Here is a 7838-nt window from a genome sequence, read left to right as displayed (position 1 = left end):
AATTGACCAACTTTTTTGCCACCTTTGACTTAACACTATCCCCTTCTCCTCCCACACACAGGACAGGGAACCAGCTTGACCTGATATTCACAAGGTCCTGTGGCACCTCTGCTCTCTCTGTTACCCCACTCCCCGTGTCTGACCATCACTTTGTTGCTTTTTCTCTCCTTAAAGTCCTCTCCCCCCTCCTCTCTAGTCCCCACATTGTCACCACCCGCCGGCGCAATCTTCACCCCCCCCTCCTTGGCTGTCTGAATCTCTGTGGACCCATAGAGCAGAGTTGCGGGCAGCTGAGAGGAAATGGAAGAGATCAGACTGTCCTAATGATCTATCTCACTATCTCTTTCTTCTCTCTGATTTCACCTACACTGTGTCAACAGCCAAATCTGCCTTCTACCGGACCAAAATTAACTCCTCCGCCTCAAACTCCAGGAAACTGTTTTCCTTGTTCTCTTCCCTCCTTAACCCTCCCTCCCCTCCTCCTCCTTCCTGCCTCACTGCTGATGACTTTGTTACCTACTTTACCCAGAAAGTAAAGGACATTAGCTCCTCTTTTATCACTGCCACCATCCTCCCTCCCCCCACCCCCACCTCTGCCTTTACCCAATTCATCCCTCTCACCTCAGACGAGGTCAACAGAATTATAACATCTAACCATGCCACCACCTGCCCCCTGGACACTATCCCTTCCTCCCTCCTCCAGGCTGTGTCAAACGACACCCTGCCATTTCTCACCGCACTTATTAACTCCTCCCTCACTTCTGGCATTGTTCCAACATCTTTCAAGACTGCCAGAATAAAGCCTCTCCTCAAAACACCAACCCTTGATACCACTGCCATCCAGAATACAGACCGGTATCTCTTCTTTCATTCCTCTCTAAAACATTGGAACGTGCCGTCGCTAACCAACTGTCCTCCTATCCCTCATCTAACAACCTGCTTGACCCTCACCAGTCAGGCTTCAAAAAAGCACACTCCACTGAGACGGCTCTCCTCGCGGTGACTGAGTCCCTCCGTGCGGCCAGAGCCTCGTCCCTCTCATCGGTTCTCATTCTCCTTGACCTGTCTGCAGCATTTGACACTGTGAACCACCAAATCCTCCTCGCCACTCTCGCCGAACTTGGCATAGCTGAATCTGCCCTTTCCTGGTTCACATCCTACCTGATGAATCGCACTTATCAGGTAACATGGAATGGCTCCTTGTCCAAACCTTGCACACTTGATACAGGTGTCCCTCAAGGCTCTGTACTGGGGCCTCTTCTGTTCTCCCTCTACCCCAGATCTCTGGGCTCTGTAATTACATCCCACGGCTTTTCCTATCACTGCTATGCTGACGACACTCAGCTATTTCTCTCCTTTCCCTCATCTGACAAAGCCCTGATTGCAACACGCATATCTGAATGTCTGGCAGAAGTCAGCACCTGGACAACTGCCCATCACCTTAGGCTTAACCTCAACAAGACTGATCTCCTCCTAATACCAGGGAAAGATTGCCTACACATGGACTTACTGGTCACTGTTGAGAACATCACTGTATCTCCTTCTCCAACTGCCAAAAACCTTGGTGTAGTGTTGGACAATCAGTTATGCTGCACCGCAAACATCACTGCGGTGGCCCGATCCTGCAGATTTGCAGTTTACAACATCCGCAGGATCCGGCCCTTCCTCACAAGGGAAGCAGCTCAGCTTGTAGTCCAATCACTGGTCATCTCCCGCCTCGACTACTGCAACTCGCTCCTGGCTGGACTCCCTGCCTCTGCGATTAAACCCTTGCAGCGCATCCAGAATGCGGCAGCACGCCTCTTGTTCAACCTACTAAAGTTCTCACATGTAACCCCCCTCTTCCGAGACCTCCACTGGCTCCCTGTAATAGCTCGCATCAGATTGAAGATGATGGTACTGGCATACAAGGCAGTCGATGGAACTGCCCCTGCCTATCTCCAAGCATTAGTAAAGCCACACATCCCAGCTCAATCCCTCCGCTCAACTACCTCATCTGGACGTCTGGTACCGCCATCACTAAGAGCAAGCAAAGGTCGATCAGCGAAGTCACAACTTTTCTCTGTTTTGGGACCTCAATGGTGGAACGAACTCCCTACCGATGTCAGGATCGCAGAGTCGCTCACCAGCTTCCGCAAAAGACTCAAAACTCACCTGTTCAGAGTTCACCTCGACTCTGCATAGAAACCAATGCACAGCCACCATTGAATGTTGTACGTCCTGGCACTTGCACATTGCACTTATTCATGGTACTTAATTGTGTAGCATCTACAGTAGCTGCTATCGTTGCTTTACACGGGGAATGGGTTAGCCTAGCGATTGTAATACTTGCACTTGGTTCTATGAACATCTTTACTGTACCGACAGCGATATATTTTTTCACTTCTTATGACAAATGTACTTATTGTAACAAATGCACTTATTGTAAGTCGCTTTGGATAAAAGCGTCTGCTAAATGCCCTAAATGTAAATGTAAATATTATACATGGATATATATATCGTATAATATATATTATCAGGGCCAAGAGCTGTGTGAGCCTCCAGACGATATTATGAATCTCAAACGACCGCGTAGGGTTCTGCGACGTCTCTTGTTCTTCCACGTCCACATCAATCTGAAGTAGACCGAACCACGACATGGAGGAGAAAGGGATTGTTGGCCGCGGTTGTCTCCCGCCGGAGCCTTGCTGCCGAGGGACCACCGCCTCGGTAGCAGTCAGCGCTTAGGCACCACCGCCTCCTGCAGCGCCGAGGCGGTGGTCCCTCGGCAGCGTGAAGCGGGGCTTAAGCGGGAGACATTCGAGGCCAACAATCCCTTTCTCCTCCATGTCGTGGTTCATGTACTTCAGGGAGTCAAAGCCAAAGTTCCTTTCCACCAATTCATTCTCAACCATGGCTGAGATAACCCCCACTACGAGTCTCGTTGTGGAAATACCAGAGACGAGAGTCCGACCTGTTATGCGCCATAACACCAACAGCGTGGAGCTCTATATCTAAATAATATCATATAATACATAGATATCTATATCATGTAATACATATTATCACGGCCAAGCTGTGTGCGCCTCCAGACAATATTATGAATCACAAACAACTTCGTCGGGTTCTCCGACGTCTCTGGAGGAGGTTCAGCTCGGAGAAACGCCGTAGGCCTACTAACAGGAGGGAGGGAGGACAGCGCAGACTCCACTCAAAGTAAGCTACCGTGTGTGTGTATGTGCGTGTGTGTGTGTCTAATGGCAATGCATATCCCTCTGTTAACTGCTTTTACACCTAATATGTTGTATAGTCCAGTGTTTTATGGATATATATATTCATAGCATTGCTTCTATGTAATGTATTGCTTTAAATGATGAGGAATGATGTGATGTTGTAGGCTATAGGCTACCCGGTCATATTGCTGTTGGTTGTGTTTAACGTGATGATTATGTGCTGCGCGAATAGAGGATGGTGTAGTGACTACATTATGGGTTCGTGTTCCCCTCTTACTGATCGAGTGGGAGGGAACTGGCTATAAGTCACGGGGGTCTAGGGGGACGGGTTATGCGGTTGCACGAGTTCTAGCCATGCGCTGCGAGTGATTGTTCTGCTCTGTCGTTTTTGGATTAAAACAGTTATTATTACGCTGCCTACATCCTCCTTTTCCTCCGGCACTACATTGGTGACCCCGACGTTTGTTTTTGTTATTTATTCGTTTACAAAAAACGCACAAGCGAACACTGCAATTCTGCAACATGTCCGCCCGAGGAAGACGTTCAAAGCGGCAGACATCACCGTCTCCTGTCAGGGTGACGCAGGTCGTGCGCACCCCCACTCTTAAGCTGCCAGAGTTCTGGGACTCAACGCCTGCTGCATGGTTCACTGTAGTAGAGGCACATTTCTATAAAAGCGACGTTACCGACGACGACGACCGGTACAACCATGCTGTGGCTATGTTAGGCAGCTCCACCGCAGCGCGTGTGGTGGGGTTTCTGTCCACCCCCCCGGCGACAAACAAGTATGAGCGCCTCAAGGCCCTGCTCCTGGAGACATTTGAGCTGTCCACCGCAGAGAGGGTGCGCCGCTTGTTTGACATGTCGGACTTGGGAGACGAGAGGCCCTCTGCACGTATGGAGGGGATGCTTAACCTGCTCGGTACAGAAGACCCCATGATCCTCTTCACGGAGCTGTTTATGCGCGCACTGCCAGCTCAGGTCAGGATGGCGCTTGCTAACACCACCATCGTTGGACCCCGCGCCCTGGCCAGGGAGGCAGACCGGTTCGTCTTGGCCATGCCTCAACGGTCCCCGGACCTGCTGGCTCCCGCGGCTGCTCCACCGCCGGACCGTCGTAGGAGAGCGAAGGACGACGCCGGACCCTCGGGCCAGCAGGGTAACGCTGCGGGCCATTGTTTCTACCACGCCACTTTTGGCGCCAAGGCCAAACGATGCCGCTCGCCCTGCTCCTTTGGACCGGCGGGAAACGGCAGGGCCGGCGTTCGGTAGTAGCCCTGAGCGCTGGTGTCACCCACAGGCTGCTCTTCATAAAAGACACCCGGTGGATGTTTGCTTCGGTGGACAACGCTTTACCTGGGATTTTGTCGTCGCTGCTGTCACGTTTCCCCTCCTGGGCGCTGATTTTCTGTGCGCCCACAACCTGTTGGTGGACGTGGGGAACAGGCGCCTGGTCAACTCGCAGACTTTCGCTTCCTTCGCCTGTACGCAGGGGGAGGCGATCTACAGCGGGTTGTCCAACACGCCGACAGCGACCAGTACCTTCGGCTGCTCGCCGAATTCCCTGACCTCACTAAGCCCACCTTCTCCGCTCCCACGGTGAAGCATGGTGTGGAGCACCACATCGAGACCACTGGGCCTCCGCTCCACGCCAGGGCCAGGCGCCTCCACCCGGAGAAGCTGTCCGTCGCCAGGGCGGAGTTCGCGCACATGGAGCAGGTGGGCATTGTTCGACGCTCGAACAGCCCCTGGGCGTCTCCCCTGCACATCGTCCCTAAGCCAGACGGTGGGTGGCGCCCATGTGGGGACTACCGCCGCCTCAACGACGCGTCCAAGCCTGACCGCTACCCAGTCCCGCATATCCAGGACTTTTCAGCGCATCTGGCGGGCAAACGCTTCTTCTCCAAGGTGGACCTGGTACGGGGGTACCATCAGGTGCCGGTGCACCCAGAGGACGTCCCTAAAACAGCCGTCGTCACCCCCTTCGGTCTCTTCGAGTTTCTGCGGATGCCCTTCGGCCTGAGGAACGCGGCGCAGACCTTCCAACGCCTCATGCACTCGGTGCTCCAGGACCTGCCCTTCCTCTTCGTCTACTTGGATGACATCCTCGTCGCGAGCACCACAGAAGAGGAGCACCTGTCCCACCTCCGGACCCTCTTCACGCGACTCAGCCAACATGGGCTGATTGTCAATCCGGCGAAGTGTGAGTTCGGACGACACACCCTTGACTTTCTCGGGCATCAGGTCTCCGCGGAGGGTGTGACCCCCCTACCCTCGAAGGTAGAAGCTGTTGCAGCCTTCCCACGCCCCTGCACAGTCAGCGAGCTCAAGGGGTTCATCGGGATGGTGACTTTCTACTATCGCTTCCTCCGCCACATAGCTCACATCCTGCACCCACTGTACGAGGCCCAGAAGGGCAAGGCTCTGAAACAACCGGTCGACTGGACGGCGGAACGTGTCAAGGCCTTCCAGGACGCCAAGGCGGCCCTGGCCCGCGCGGCCATGTTGGCCCACCCCTCACCCTCTGCGCCCACTGCTCTCACCACGGACGCATCAGACTTTGCCGTTGGGGCGGTGTACGAGCAGTGGGTTGGGGATGCCTGGCAGCCACTCGCATTCTTCAGCCGCCAGCTGTCTCCCAGAGAGCGCAAGTACAGCACCTTCGACAGGGAGCTCCTCGGGTTGTGGCTCGCGGTCAGACACTTCCGTTTTTTGCTGGAAGGCTGGAGTTTACGGCCTACGTGGACCACAAGCTGCTCACACACGCCATGTCCAAAACCACGGAGCCTTGGTCCGACCGCCAGCAGCGCCAACTCTCCTACATCTCCGAGTTCACCACAGACATCCAGCACGTGGCTGGGAAGTCCAACGTGGTCGCCGATTGTCTCTCCAGGGCGGTGGTCGGTGCGGTCCAGCTGAACTTGGACTACTCCCGCATGGCTGTGGATCAGGCTGCCGACCCCTCCGTCCAAGCTCTAAAGTCGTCGAACACAGGGCTGCGCCTGGAGGAGGTGCTCTTCAGTGACACAGGGGCCAAGCTCCTGTGCGACGTTTCCATGGGTCAGCCAAGGCCAGTAGTCCCCGCCAACTGGAGACGCCCCGTCTTCGAGGCGGTGCACAGCTTATCTCACCCGGGTAGGAAACCGTCCTCACGGCTGGTGTCAGCGAAGTTCGTCTGGCACGGGCTCAAGAGGGATGTGAGGTCCTGGGTCGACACTTGCACTGCCTGTCAACGCGCCAAGGTGCATCGCCATGTCAAGGCCCCCCTGGAACAGTTCGCGGTGCCCGAGCGGAGGTTCGACCATGTCAACGTGGACCTGGTGGGACCCCTGCCCCCCTCGCACGGCTTCACCTACCTCTTTACCATGGTGGACAGGACGACCCGCTGGCCGGAAGCAGTCCCACTCTCCTCAACGACAGCCCCCGACCTGGCCCGGGCGTTCATCGCGGTGTGGGTCTCCCGCTACGGCACTCCTGCTGACCTCTCCTCTGACCGCGGCCCGCAGTTTACTTCGGGGCTGTGGGCGGCGGTGGCAGAGAATCTGGGGGTCCGGCTCCACCGCACTACCGCCTACCACCCACAGGCTAACGGACTTGTGGAGCGCTTTCATCGCTCCAGGCCGGCCCTTTGGGCCGGCCTCACGGACAGCAACTGGCTCGACAAACTGCCGTGGGTCATGCTGGGGCTCAGGACGGCGCCCAAGGAGGACCTCCGGTCATCGTCGGCTGAGCTGGTGTTCGGACAGCCGCTGCGGGTCCCTGGTGACTTCATCCCCAAGCCGACGGAGCCCTGGTCCGCCCCCACTCAGCGCGCCTCCCTGCTGGACGGCGCCAGGGCCTTCGCCCCGGTCCCTACCACGCGGCATGGCGTCCCTGCTTCGCGGGTGCCCCCAGAGCTGCAGTCTGCGGGTTACGTTTTCATCCGCCACGACGGCCACAGGGCTCCGCTACGACCTCCCTATGACGGACCCTTCCGTGTCATCGAGGCAGGAGCCAAGAGCTTCATGGTTGATATGGGGGGTACGCCGGAGTGTGTGTCTGTTGATCGCCTCAAACCGGCTCACTTGGACCTTGAACTGCCCCCGGACTTGGCTCTGCCACCGCTCAGGGGCCGCCCCCCCGTCCTACCCCCCCTGCCACACCGTGGCCGTTCCCCCCTCCAACCCCTACAAGCCCCCACAGCTTGCAGCCCTCGGGTCGACGCTGCCCCCCGCCCCGCACAACAAGAGGATGTGATGGACGATGTCACACCTCCTCCCGCACCTCCTGACTTTGCCTACAGTCGTAGGGGCCGGGCCATACGCCCTCCTCGCCGCGGGGATTTTGAACATTGAGGTGAACACTGGGGGGGCTGGTGTAGTGACTACATTATGGGTTCGTGTTCCCCTCTTACTGATCGAGTGGGAGGGAACTGGCTATGAGTCACGGGGGTCTAGGGGGACGGGTTATGCGGTTGCACGAGTTCTAGCCATGCGCTGCGAGTGATTGTTCTGCTCTGTCGTTTTTGGATTAAAACAGTTATTATTACGCTGCCTACGTCCTCCTTTTCCTCCGGCACTACAATAGGATTATTCAGAATATACGTACTGTAGGCTACTAATAATTGTGCCCCCCTATGCATTTCAT

The sequence above is a fragment of the Pollachius pollachius genome, assembly GCF_949987615.1.
Source record: "Pollachius pollachius genome assembly, chromosome: 3".
NCBI classification, from domain to species: Eukaryota; Metazoa; Chordata; class Actinopteri; order Gadiformes; family Gadidae; genus Pollachius; species Pollachius pollachius.
This window is presented reverse-complemented; position numbering follows the sequence as displayed.